This window comes from Eptesicus fuscus, chromosome 20 (genome assembly GCF_027574615.1).
Source record: "Eptesicus fuscus isolate TK198812 chromosome 20, DD_ASM_mEF_20220401, whole genome shotgun sequence".
Taxonomy (NCBI): Eukaryota; Metazoa; Chordata; class Mammalia; order Chiroptera; family Vespertilionidae; genus Eptesicus; species Eptesicus fuscus.
The window spans coordinates 15,015,035-15,028,804 of NC_072492.1; the positions used below are offsets into that span (position 1 = coordinate 15,015,035).

The following is a 13,770-nucleotide window of genomic DNA, read 5'->3' on the forward strand; positions in this document are numbered from 1 at the left end:
CCCTCCCCCCCCCCCCCCGCCTTTTACTTGCCTCCACCCATTCCTTAACCCCCTTCCCTCTGGCCATCTTCAAGTCATTTTAAAAATAAGAATGTTACCTGAATGCTGTATTTATTGAATTTTCACCTATTTTAGATTTTCTTTTGTATTTGTGTTTCCATCTGAAGGACAACTTGGCTAGGTATAGACTTTTGAAGACATTTGCTTTCCCGCTTAACCTCCATTTTCCAAAGTAACTATGGAAAACTCTGAGGTAAGGCTGACTACTCCCTCTCCCCTCCACCCCTTACTTGGCCATCTTCTTCCCCACTTGAAACTTGTAGGATTATTTCTCCAAACATGAAGTTTAATAATTTAATCAGATTTTGTTTGTGTATCAATTTTCTTTTGTTACAATTTTCTAATAACATATCAAATGCCTTTTTTTTTAGGTTGGTATTATAACATTTATTAAAATAATGCCATGGGTTAATAGAAACAGCAAAGAACCAAAGAATTAAAATGCAAGCTATGTAAAATCCCATCAAATACCTTTCGAATTACAAGTCTTTCATCTTTATTCATTTCAAAAGAGATTTCTACTATCATATCTTGGAATATTATTATTGACCCATTTTTTTCCATTCTCTAGTAAGACCAATAAATTTGTTGTTGTTGTTAATCCTCACCCGAGGATTTTTTTTTTGCATTGATATTTAGAGAGAGTGGAAGGGAAGAGGAGGGACACACAGAGAGAGACATTGATGTGAGAGAGAGACACATCTATTGGTTGCCTCCCACAGCCTGCAACCGAGGTATGTGCCCTTGACCAAAATCAAACTTGAGACCCTTCAGTCCACAGACCAATGCTCTATCTACTGAGCAAAACTGGCCAGGACAAGATCAAATAATTTTTATAGCAGGTCTTAAAGGTATGCACTACAATCTATCTACATATAAAAATGATTATTTTATACAAATTAAAAAGTAAAATATAATTTATAATATTACGCTTCTGTGAATATTATTAGTGTAGAAATAAGATTTATACTTGAATTCATAGACTGAAAAAAGGGAAAAATGTCATAACACATACACAAAAGTAAAAAATAAAATACTATATCAATCAACCTATGACATTCAAAAGAAAAGTTACAATTTCAAATTAGCTTGTCTTTCTTATACTGTATTAATTGCTCAAGTCTGTCCACATTTCATTTGCTCATATTTATATCACATATCAACCTCTCTCTCTCCCTCCCTCATGGCCTCTCTTCCTCTTTCTTCTCTTTTTCCTTCTTTTTAAAAAGTGGCTGAGTCATTTGAGATAGTTTTCAGACATCAAGACACATAGCCTCTAAATTCAGCATTCAGAATCTCCTAGGAACATGAACATTCTCATACATAACCACAGTGTTATTATTGCAACCAAAAATGTAACATTAGTCCAAATAGCTCCAATGATAAAGCCTTCTTTGTATGAGAGATTTGTTAACATATGGTTTCCCTACCATACTATTTATTTAAAGTATACAATTAAGTAGTTTTTTGTATATTTACCGAGTTGTGCAACCATCACCATAATCAATGTTATAACATTTCATTACCCCTAGAGAAAAAACATGTCCATTAACAATCGCTACCCATTTCCCTCTATCAATCACCAATCTATGTCTCTATGGATTTGCCTTTTCTTGAAACTTCATGTAAATAGAATCATATAATAGGTGGATTTTGTTACTAGCTCTTTCAATTGGCATAATGTTTTCATTATATGTTGTAATATGTAACATTATTTCATTTATTTTTACTGATGAATAATAGTCCATTGTATGGTTACATCACATTTTATTTTTTATTTTATTTATTTATTTTAAATAATTCTTTATTGTTGAAAGTATTACATATGCCCCCTTCCCCCCCATTGACATCCTCTAGGCAGCCCCCATCCCTGCCCCAGGCCTTCACCACCCTATTGTTTGTGTTTATGGATTATGCATATATGCATATAAGGCCTTTGGTTGATTACCTCCCACCCAGCCACCCTCCACCCTGTTTCTTCCAAGTTTCCACACTCTGTTCCATGCTTCCATGTCTCTGGATCCATTCCATTCATCAGTTTATTTTGTTACTTAGATTCCACATATGAGTGAGATCATATGATACTTGTCTTTCTCTGACTGACTTATTTCACTTAGCATAATACTCTCCAGGTCCCTCTATGCAGTCTCAGAGAGTAAGAGATTCTTCTTTTTTAGTGCTGTATAGTATTCCAGGGTATACATGTACCACAGCCTTTTTATCCACTCATCTACTGATGGGCACTTGGACTATATCTAGATCTAAGCTATTGTAAATTGTGCTGCTATGAACATAGGGGTGCATGCATTCTTTCTGATTGGTGTTTTGGGTCTTTCAGGATATATTCCTAGAAGTGTAATCAGTGGGTCAAATGACAGATGCATATTTAATTTTTTTTTTGAGGAAACTCCATACTGTTTTCCATAATGGCTGCACCAGTCTGCATGCCCACCAGCAGTGTACCAGGGTTCCCTTTTCTCCACACCCTCTCCAGCACTTGTCATTTGTTGATTTGTTGATGGTAGCCATTCTGACAGTACACCACATTTTATTTATCCAGTCATCAATGGATGTTTATTTGCTCTTTGGCCTATTGTGAATAGTGCTGCTATGAATATTCATGTACAAATATTTGTTGAGCACTTCTGTGTTGTTGTTTTTTAGGGGTGTACCTAGGGGTGGAATTGCTGAGCAATAAGGTAATCCTAGTTTCTTTTTTGAGGAATCACTAAACTACATAGTTCACCTTCCCCCGTCTCCCAATGACCCTCCCCGCATCCTCTGCCCTCCTTCCAGAACTCGTGAAAAGCTCATGCTCCCTCACCTCTGGCTTTTCCATATACTCTTTCTTCTCTCTGGACACTTTCATTCTCCTTTCCTAGAAGACTCCTTAGGTTCCTCTTAAACTTTATTGAGGGGGAAAAAAGGATGTTTTGCCTTCTATAGAAGGCATGGCCCCCATGCTCCTCACTCTCTTTCTGCCACCTTCCTGGTTCCACTTCCCTGCACAAAGTGCCCAGCGAAGCTGCAGAAGCCAGCCCTGCTACAGAGCAGGAGTTGCTGGCCCCAGGCTGAGCCAGGGTCTGGACCAGAATCTGACAGTGAGGAAGCAGCACCAGAGCTGCAGGAACAAGACTCCACACAGGCAACTGCAGCAGGCCCAGCTGGCAGCCGCAGCTGAAATTGATGCAGAACCAGTCAGTAAAGCAAAACAGCGGGGGTGAAAAGAGGGTGTGGAAGGCTGTGTCCAAACTGGGTCTTTGACAGTTTACAGGGGTTTCTAGGGTCACTATACAGAAATTTAAGAATATTGTCTTTGCCAGCACAAAAGCAGATGTCTACAAGAGCCCAGCTTCAGATACCTACCTAGTTTTTGGAGAAGGCAAGATTGAGGATTTATCTCAGCAAGCACAGTTAGCATCTGCTGAGAAATTCAAAAGTTCAAGGTGAAGCTGTCTCAAACCTTCAAGAAAACACACAGACTCCAACTGTACCAGAGCAGAGTGAAGAGCAAGAGGCTGATGAAACAGGCATGAAAATGAAGGACATAGAATTGGTCAAGGCACGAGCAAATGACTTTTCATTCTGCAGGTTGACACTCTATCCACTGAGCCAAACCGGTTAGGCAATGAGGGCAACTTTTGAGATAGACTTTAATGCAATGGTTCTGATCCCTTGCTTTATTTTAGAACCACATGGGAGCTTTATAGAATTTTGCACAGGCCTCCTCTCAGAGATTGTGATTAATTTATCTGAGGGCCTCAGTAATCCTCATTTTTAAAAGCATCATACATCCTTGCAACTCCTTGTATAGTCTATGGACAATAGCACTGGTATTAGCTGAGTGAGTACTGAATTAAAAGTAGCTGTCTTCCTACTGAATCATAGTGTTTTACTTGAACTCCAGGGTAATTGCATAAACATTCATTTCAGAAGCACTTCCCTAGGTTTTTTTTTAAATGTGAAGTCCAAGCTGAGAACTACAGACTTAATTGGCGAGGAATCTGAGAGGCTTATTGCATTATCAGTGGTAGCATCTGCAAGTTCTGTCTCCTATTTGTCATCTCCAGCATACTATCAGCACAAGAGTCAGGTCCCACTCATTAACCTGGGAAACAAAATTCCAAGAAACCAGCTGTGTGATTCACATGATGTTTTCCCTCACTGTGTTGTCAGTGCAGTGTCCAAGTGTAAAACTGTCTATGTGGCTGGATCAAACAGCATCAGGGGGCAACAATCCCAGCAACTGGACTCAGTTTTGTCTTTATGAAGGAGCTTCCCCTGTCTCTTAGTGCTTCTTCTCTGCTTTCTTTGTTTGCTTTTAGGCACATTAAGGTGTCTTAGGGTGCTCCAGATAAATAGAACCAATAGATTATCTATCTATCTATCTATCTATCTATCTATCTATCTATCTATCTATCTATCTATCATCATCTATCTATCTAAATAGCTATATATCTCTGTTATCTTTATAATCTTTACTAGAGGCCCAGTGCACGAAATTCATGCTTGGGGGGGGGGGGGTGGGGTGCCTCAGGCCAGTCTGCACCCTCTCCATTCTGGGACCCCTTGAGGGATGTCTGAGTGCCCGTTTATGCCCGATCCCACCAGGACTGCTGGCTCCCAACTGCTCACCTGCCTGCCTTCCTGATTGCCCCTAACTGCTTCTGCCTGCCAGCCTGATCACCCCCTAAGCACTCCCCTGCCAGCCTGATTGATGCCTAACTGCTCCCCTGCCAGCGTGTTTGCCCCTAACTGCCCTCCCCTTTAGGCCTGGTCACCCCTAACTTCCCTCCCCTGCAGGCCTGGTCCCCCCCAACTGTGCTCCCCTGCAGGCCTGGGTCCCACCCAACTGCCCTTCTCTGAAGGCCTGGTCACCCCCAACTTCCCTCCTCTGCTGGCCTGGTTACCCCTAACTGCCCTCCACTGCAGGCTTGATTGCCCCCAACTGCCCTCCCTTGCAGGCCTGGTTCCTCCCAACTGCCCTCCCCTGCTGGCCATCTTGTGCCAGCCATCTTGTGTCCACATGGGGGACAGGATCTTTGACCACAGGGGGGCAGCTATCTTGATCTTGTGTGTTGGAGTGATGGTCAATCTGCATATTACTCTTTTATTAGATAGGATAGAGGCCTGGGGCATGAGTGGGGGCCAGCTGGTTTGCCCTGAAGGGTATCCCGGATCAGGGTGGGGGTTCCCTTGGGGTGTAGGGTGGCCTGGGTGAAGGGCCTGTGGTGGTTTGCAGGCTGGCCACGCCCCCCTGGTGACCCAAGCGGAGGCCCTGGTATCTGGAATTTATTTACCTTCTACAATTGAAACTTTGTAGCCTGGAGCGAAGCCAAGCCTCCTGCTCGCTCCGTGGCCGGCAGCCATTTCCTTTGGGACTTATGTTTCTTCTATAATTGAAACTTTGTAGCCTGGAGCAGAGGCCTAGGCCAGCCAGGGCTGCAGAAGCTTTACTTCCTCCATTGCCAGGGGCAACCCTTGCCTCCTGCTCTTTCTAGCTCAGTGGCTGCTGCCATTTCTGTTTGGATTTGTTTACTTTCTATAATTGAAACTTTGTAGCCTTGAGTGGAGGCTTAGGCCGGCAACTGCAGGCGGAAAGCTTGGCTTCCTTTGTTACCGGGGAAACCCAAGCCTCCCTCCTGCTCTCTGTGGCTATAGCCATCTTGGTTGGGTTTATTTGCATATTTGCTCCTGATTGGCTTGTGGGTGTGGCTTGTGAGTGTAGCTGAGTTAGGGTCAATTTGCATATTACTCTTTTATTAGGTAGGATAATATTAGTGACAAATGTGGTGAATCTGAGGTACCCTGACATTTTCTATGGGCACAAAATTACACCCATATATTCTGTAGTAAATTGTCATATTTAGTGTGAAAGGGTTGAGGCCAGTGAGTTCTTGTTCTGGGAAAATTTAGTAGGAGCAGTGACAGTCACTTAAAAGAACTTGTGCTGACTTTGAAGTTGGAGAAATGCATGTCTCAGCCTGAAGCACAGCCGATAAATATTTATGAAACATCAGCTTCATTGAGGCACTGTGCCAGGTGCTAGCCCTTTGGCACTCATGGCCTTTTCTGCATGGACTTTGCTATTTAGTAGGAAAGCCAGCTATAAACAAATAACCTCCATGGGACTGAGTGCTGCGGGGATAAGCACAGGATGCTGTGGAAACATAGCATTGGGTTCTCATCTGGTCTGGGGAGAGAGGGACTAAGTGAGGGCAAGCCAGGGGAAGGAGCAGAGGGTGGAACAAATGTTTTTTGTTTGTTTTGTTTTGTTTTAAAAGAATGTTGCCTGTATGTTCAGGGCAATGAGAATCCATGAAAACTTAAGGAAGAATGAGGATCTGTTTTTTATTTTAGAATTCCACAGTGTCAAAGAAGTGCATCAAAAGAAAGTGTCCAAGCATGAAAACAGGGAGATGAATTAAAAGGCTGTTCCAATGGTAGAGACAAGATATGATGCCATCCTGGTCTAGGTTAGTGACAATTGAGATAAGGAGTTGACGAGAAGCAGAAAATCTATAGGACAGTTGGCAGATTGTATGATGGTGAGAGTAAGGAATGAAAACTCTCTGGTTTCTGACTGGAGAACCTGGATCTCTCTTACTGAGATATAGGAAATTAGAGGAGGCCAAGACTGGGAGAGAGAGGGGCAAGATGAGATCATGAATCTGCTTCGTTTAAAATGTGTGTGATACATCCCAGGAAAGATAATCATTAAGCAAATGAGAATAAAGTTTTATAAGTTAGAGAGTCATCTACAACTGAATTTTAAATAGTAATCATAGCCTTTGGAATTGTTGAGTTTCCTTGGTGGTATGTGTGGAATTCTAAGAGAACAATGTTTATGAAAAGCCCTGGTACCTCAACATGTAAGAAATTGACAGAGCAGAAGCCAATTACAGTTACTGTGGCTTTCTGAGCAGGCAGATGAAAAGCAATAACTTTTGTGTTAAAGGAAATACATAAGAGTGTTTTAGAAAGGCTGGAATATTGTTACCTGTTAAAGAGAATTGAAGAAAATAAGGCTTTTCCATCATAGGATTCTGATTATAGTGATTTGGGATCTAGAGGTTATATTATTGTGATGAAAGTGACATAATATATTTTTGCAGACCATCTAATAGACCATATTGTACAACATATGTTTTATTTAAATTCAGATTTTAATGAACACTGTTATCTCTACTTAAAGGCACTGAAGAAGTATATGGCGGGACGGAATCAAACTGCCATCACAGAGTTCCTCCTCCAGGGCCTGCCCATCGAGTCAGAGCAGAAAAACCTGTTCTATGCCCTGTTCCTGGTCATGTATCTTCCACCATCCTGGGGAACCTTCTCATCATTTTCCTGATTTGCCTGGACTCTCAGCTCCACACGCCCATGTATTTGTTTCTCAGTAACTTGTCCTTCTCTGACCTCTGCTTCTCCTCTGTCACAATGCCCAAGTTGCTGCAGAACATGCAGAGCCAAGTCCCATCCATCCCCTACGCAGGCTGCCTGACCCAGATGTACTTCTTCCTGCTTATTGGAAGCATGGAGAGCTTCCTCCTTGTGGTCATGGCCTATGACCGCTATGTGGCCACCTGCTTCCCCCTGCACTACACCTTCATCATGAGCCCCAAGCTTTGTCTCACTCTGGTGGCACTGTCCTGGGGGCTGACCCCGTTGGATGCTATGTTACACACTCTGCTCATGGCAGGTTGTGTTTGTGTGCCGAAAATATGATACTCACTTTTTCTGTGACATGTCTGCTCTGCTGAAGCTGTCCTGCTCTGACACTCGAGTCAATGAGTTGGCGATATATATCATGGGAGGGCTCATTCACCTTATTCCATTCCTACTCCTCACCATGTCCTATGCATGAATTGTATCATCCATCCTCAAGGTCCCTTCTGCTAGAGGTATTCACAAAGCCTCCTCCACCTGTGACTCCCACCTTGCTGTGGTGTCACTGTTCTATGGGACAATTATTGGCCTGTATTTATGCCCATCAGCTGATAATTCTACTGTGAAGGAGAAGGCCATGGCTATGATGTAAGCTATGGTGATGCACATGCTGAACCCCTTCATCTACAGCCTGAGGAACAGAGACATGAAGGGAGCCCTGGGGAAAGTGTTTTTCAAAAAGAAGTCTTCTATTTCTGTATGATGGTAAAACTTAGTATTTTTGCATAATTTTATTCAGTAGACATATTAGATTTAATATTGGGATAATAATCCACACTTTCTTTTTTAGTGTTGATGTTTTTAAAATAAATTACATTCTAAACAATTGTACAGTAAGTAAAAGAGACCCGGTGCGTAGTTGAACTCAGAAACGGGATCTCAGTGACTTGGTAGCAAAGTCTTCCATTTTATTATCGCAGGTGATCCTGAGGAAGCATTATTTAAAATCTTTGAACTGATCTATGTGTCTCCAGTTATTAAAGCAATAATTATCATGTGTTTTTTAACCAAACCTCTGCTTTAAAAATATTTGTTCTTTCAAGTCAATATTGAATAAAACACAAACTTCACACTCTCTTGATTACCTCTGCTAAACTGGCCTTTTTTGTTGTTGAGTACAAATTCTTAACTTACGTCTTCCTCAGCAAGTGTTCACAATACTGTCTCTCAGGATTGATTTTGCTGTGTCCAGTGATTTCGGGTTGTTGGCTGTTCATTTTCATTTGTTTCCAGGAAGTGTTTTTTTTTTAAATTTCTTTCTTGATCTTGTTTGTAACCCATTCATTAAGAACATGCTATTTAGCCTCCATGTGTTTGAATGTTTGTTTTTCAGTGTTTTTACTGTAGTTGATTTTTAATTTCACTCCACTGTGATCTGAGGAGATGCTTGATATGATTTTAATCTTCTTGAACTTGTAGAGACTTGTTTTGTGTCCTAATATGTGGTCTATCTTTGTGAATGATCCATGTGCATTCTGCCGCATTGGGGTGAAATGTTCTATAACTGTCAATTAAACCCATCTGATTCAGTGTGTCCTTTAGAGTCGCTGTTTCCTTGTTAAGTTTTTGTCTGGAAGATCTATCCAGTGAAGTCAGTAGGGTGTTAAAATCCTCTACTATAACTGTATTGTTTTCGATCTCTCTTTTAAAATCCTCTAAAAGTTTTTTTTATATACTTAGGTGCTCCTATATTGGATGCATATATGTTTACCAGGGTTAAATCCTCTTGTTGGATCTATCGCTTTAGTATTTTATAGTGACCTGTGTTGTCTCTTGTGATGACCTTCATTTTGAAGTCTACTTTGTCAGATATGAGTATTGCTATTCCAGCTCTTTTTTCCTCTTCATTTGCATGGAAAGTTTTTTCCATCCCTTCATTCTCATCCTGTGTGTGTCTTTAGTTCTGTGATGGGTCTCTTGTAGACAGCATATAGTTGGGTCATGTTTTTGTATCCATTCAGTTACCCTATGCCTTTTGATTGGAGCATTTAATCCATTTACATTTAGGGTTATTATTGATAGGTACTTATTTATTGCCAATTTAATTCTGTATGCCTAGGTTTCTCTCTCTGTTCTTCTCATTACAAGAGTCCCTTTAGCATTTCTTGTAATGCAGTCTTGCTGGTGATATAATCCTTTAAACTTTTATTTTGTCTTGGAAGTTCTTTTTTTTTTTTAAAGAATCTTTTTTAAAAATATATATTTTATTGATTTTTTACAGAGAGGAAGAGAGATGATAGAGAGTTAGAAACATCGATGAGAGAGAAACATCTATCAGCCGCCTCTTGCACAGTCCCCACTGGGGATGTGCCCGCAACCAAGGTACATGCCCTTGACTGGAATCGAACCTGGGACCCTTGAGTCCACAGGCCGATGCTGTATCCACTGAGCCAAACCGGTTTCGGCTGGAAGTTCTTTATTTGACAATCTATTTTGAATGATAGACTTATGGGGGGGAGTAATCTTGTTTTCAGATCCTTGCTTTCCATTACCTTGAGTACTTCATGCCATTCTTTTCTGGCCCAATGAGAAATCAGGTGTTGGCCTTATGGGAGTTCCTTGCCAGGTAACAGTTTGATTTTCTCTTGCTGCCTTTAAGATTCTCTCTTTGTCTTTAATTTTTGGCATTTTAATTATGATGTGTCTGGGTGTAGGCCTGTTTTGGTTCTTCTTTTTTGGAGTTTTTCTGTGCCGTCTGAACTTGTGTGACATTTTCCTTTACCAGGTTAGGGAAGTTTTCTGACATTATTTCTTCAAACACATTCTCTTTCCCTTTTTCCCTTTTTTCCTCTTCTGGCACACCTGCTATCTTAATATTGTTATGTTTCACATTGTCCCACAGTTCCCTTAAGCTGTCCTCCTGTTTTTTAATTGTTTTCTTTCTTTTTAGTTCTTTGATTGAGTGGTTTTTTTCAACTGTGTCTTCTAATTCACTGATTTGATCCTCAGCTTCCCCTAATCTGCTGTGTATTACTTCCAATGTTTTGTGTTATGTCATTCTTTAATTGTGTTATGTCATTCTTTAATTCCAACTGTTCTTTTTTCATAGTTACTATATATTTTTTCATGTTGTTGAGCATCTTTACCATCATTACTCTGACCTCTGTTTCAGACAAATTTCTTATCTCTGCTTTATTTATCTCTTCTTCTGGAGAATTGTCTTGTTTTTTCATTTGAAATGTTCTTTCATTTGGGGGTTGTTTCTTTGTCTCCTCATTTTGGCTGTCTGTTTGGGTTTGTGACTATGTATTAGGTAGATCCTCTGCACCTCTCAATCTTTAGTGCAGGACAGTGTCAAACTCTGTTTTATACTAATTAGATCAGGCAAAGACTCAAAGCCTCCAGAGACAGTCTCTGCTTATAGACTGATAGGATTCCAACTTGGATGGCCTCAGGTAATCGTCTCCAAGTGTGGGGAAAGTTTTTTTAAACTGTTGCTTCTGCCTGGAGGCTAATTGTTATTTTTAGTTTCTTAAGTGGCCTCAGGTCAAGGTGTTTTTCAATAGGGTGGGTCAGCTGTCTTCCCCCCAGGCAAGGCAAATGTCAGTGTGGGAAATATGTCCTCTGCTGTGAGGGAATGACTCAGCACAGGAAACTGGAGGTGTCTGCCTTCTGAGCTCTAACCCCCAAGTCCCCAAAACCTGCCTCCTTCTCACACAACTCCAGTACATTCCACGCTCCCTCTCAGAGCATGGGGATGGGGGAAGAGAGGGGTCTCCACAGGGAATTTTGTGTGTTGGCCCTTAAAGAGGGGACCTGAACTTTCTGCTGTCATTCCCTGGCAGACAACAACCCTATGCTTTTCACAGCCAAGTGTTATGTGGGTACTCATCTCAGTTGTGTTGCTCTCTGTTGGGGGTCCAACTTGTGGATTAGATCCCAGAGTACTTAGTGGCAACCCCCCACAGCTGAGATATCTCTCTGAAACATCAATTGCTGTCTGTGGGTGCCCAGCCAGCCTTTTAGTGCCTCCGCCCCTCATACCAATCTCTATGCAGTCTCCACTTTCGGTCCTTGGGTATCAGGGTTCTCTCCTACAAGTCTTCCATTGATTATTCAGGAAGTTTTCTGTATTTTAGTTGTAATTCCAGTTTGTTCCTGGGAGCATGTCCATGCAGCATCTACTTACTCTGCCATCAGTTTTAAACTTTCCCATATATTAAGTTTTTATTCTGTATGTAAATATAAAAATATTAACACATTACAATTTATATTAATATCAACTAGTAATGAATATGTAAAAAGTGAAAAAACACTTTAAAGTACCATTTACTATAGTACTAAACAATTAAATTCTTAGCTATAAATCTCACACAATATGTGCAAAGATTTATATCTTGATAATCACAAAACACTGATCAAAGAAATTACAGATGATCTGAAGAAATGGATAAATATAATGGGAGATATTGGAAGGTTCAATACTATTTTTAATATATGGCCATTTCTGAAACTAATCTAGAGATTCAACACAATTCCATTAGAATTTCAAGGGGTTCACAAATAGACAATCTAATTATAAAATTTATATGTGAAGGAAAGAAAATAAAAAAGCAAAGTTGATTTTGGAAACAAAGTAGGAGGACTCATATTGCTCTGGTTTCCAGATTTTAAGTTAAATCTGGAAATATAGATAGGTATAGAGACTATAGACTAGCTTATAGAGTCCAGAAATAGATCCACTCATGTATCATTCATTGATCACTGACAAAAATCTAAAGACAATTCAATGGAAGATAGTCTTTTTAATCATTGGTACTTGAGAGATTGAATTTCCATATGCAAAAAAGAATCAAAATCCATAGCTCGCACTCCATACAATTCACTCAACATGGGGCAGATACTTAAAGATTTTAATGTGAACTGAGGAAGTTCCTCCAGGACATCCTGTGTCACGGAGTCAGAGAAGTCAGAGAGCAGGAAGTCAGGATCATGTAGAGCATAAATGAGGTGAAGTGGTTTTAGGTTGCATCCTCTAAAGCTAGTCAAAGTCAGTGCAGAATTGGTTACTGCACCTGTGGCTGGAAGAAGTGATGAGGCTGAGAGAATTAAAAATGGCACACAAGAAGTGTTTCATATAGTTCTCAAGAGAAAAGTGCTTATAACAATGGTTTCATTGATTGAGAAGTTGAGCCTACCACCTGGACATTTTGAAGTTCTTATGTGAACCAATAGACAAAGAGCAATATTGTTATTCTGCTTAGGGTGACAATAATTATTGCAGATGGAAAACTAGGAAACTTTACACAAATGGATCAGAGAAGACCATGTCTGAAATACTGTGAAATTCTTTTGTTATAGCTTACTATTGTCATGTCTAATAATGAATATTATGAAGATTATAGCAACCAAATAAAAGCAGGGTCAACGAGGATGCAGATATCCAAGAAACGAAGGTCTGCATAACATCACTATGTAAAGAACTCTATCCAGCTGAGATGATGGTCAAGGAGAACATGGAATGTGTGATGAAAGAAGGAGTTATAAAAGTCAACCATGGTCTTGTGATCAATTGCAACAAAGGGAAGATGTGGAGACTAGGAGTTAATCTGACATACGTGTACAGTAGTAGAGATAACGATAGTGGCTGGTGTATTAAGGTTTTCTTAAAGAAGTAAGGAGATGCAGGTACCTCAATGGGATTAAAACTAGATTTCCTTTTCAATCTTGGTTGAGGAAGATTGAAGAAGATCTGGGAGAGTTTATCTTTTCTCTTACTCTATGTTTTCCACATACTTGCATATGGTTGGTTTATAGAGATCTAATGCGTGTTAGCTGCTGATATATTTCTCCCATTGGGTATGCTTATGAGGACTTGGGGTGTAGTGGAAGATTCTACCACCCTGAGAATCTTTCCAAAATATGTATCTTTCATGGCATTTTGCTCAAAGAATATTGATTACTTCTAATTGTCCACCAAGTCAAGCCTCCTACACTCCTAATATATTTTAGGATATTCACTCTCTGGTCCCTGCTAGTTGGCTTCTCCAACCATTTTCCTTCACCTCTGAAAATGTAGGCTTCAGCCCCATAGTCCTAATGTCCGTTAAACAGATAGTGTTAAATCGTCCATACATGAGCTTCTCTCCTTTCTCAGCTTCCCCCAAACTATAGTCAGGTGTGATCAGTGACTATAAACAGTCGCTGTTCCAGGACTCTGAGAGCATGGTGCTAGAGCAGTCCTAGGTAATTACTTTGTACTTAATGAGTTCCTCTAGGATCTAGATTCCTCTGGGATCTAGGGCCTTTTCTTTAGGATGG

At 40.5% G+C, this 13,770-nt stretch overlaps 2 pseudogenes; both read left to right on the plus strand.

Moving 5' to 3' along the window:
• The first annotated feature begins 238 nt into the window (after positions 1-238).
• LOC129147403 (nascent polypeptide-associated complex subunit alpha-like) lies at positions 239-3,685 on the plus strand (annotated as a pseudogene).
• A 3,585-nt stretch (positions 3,686-7,270) lies between these two features.
• Positions 7,271-8,212, plus strand: LOC129147372 (olfactory receptor 1E5-like; annotated as a pseudogene).
• The last annotated feature ends 5,558 nt before the right edge of the window (positions 8,213-13,770 follow it).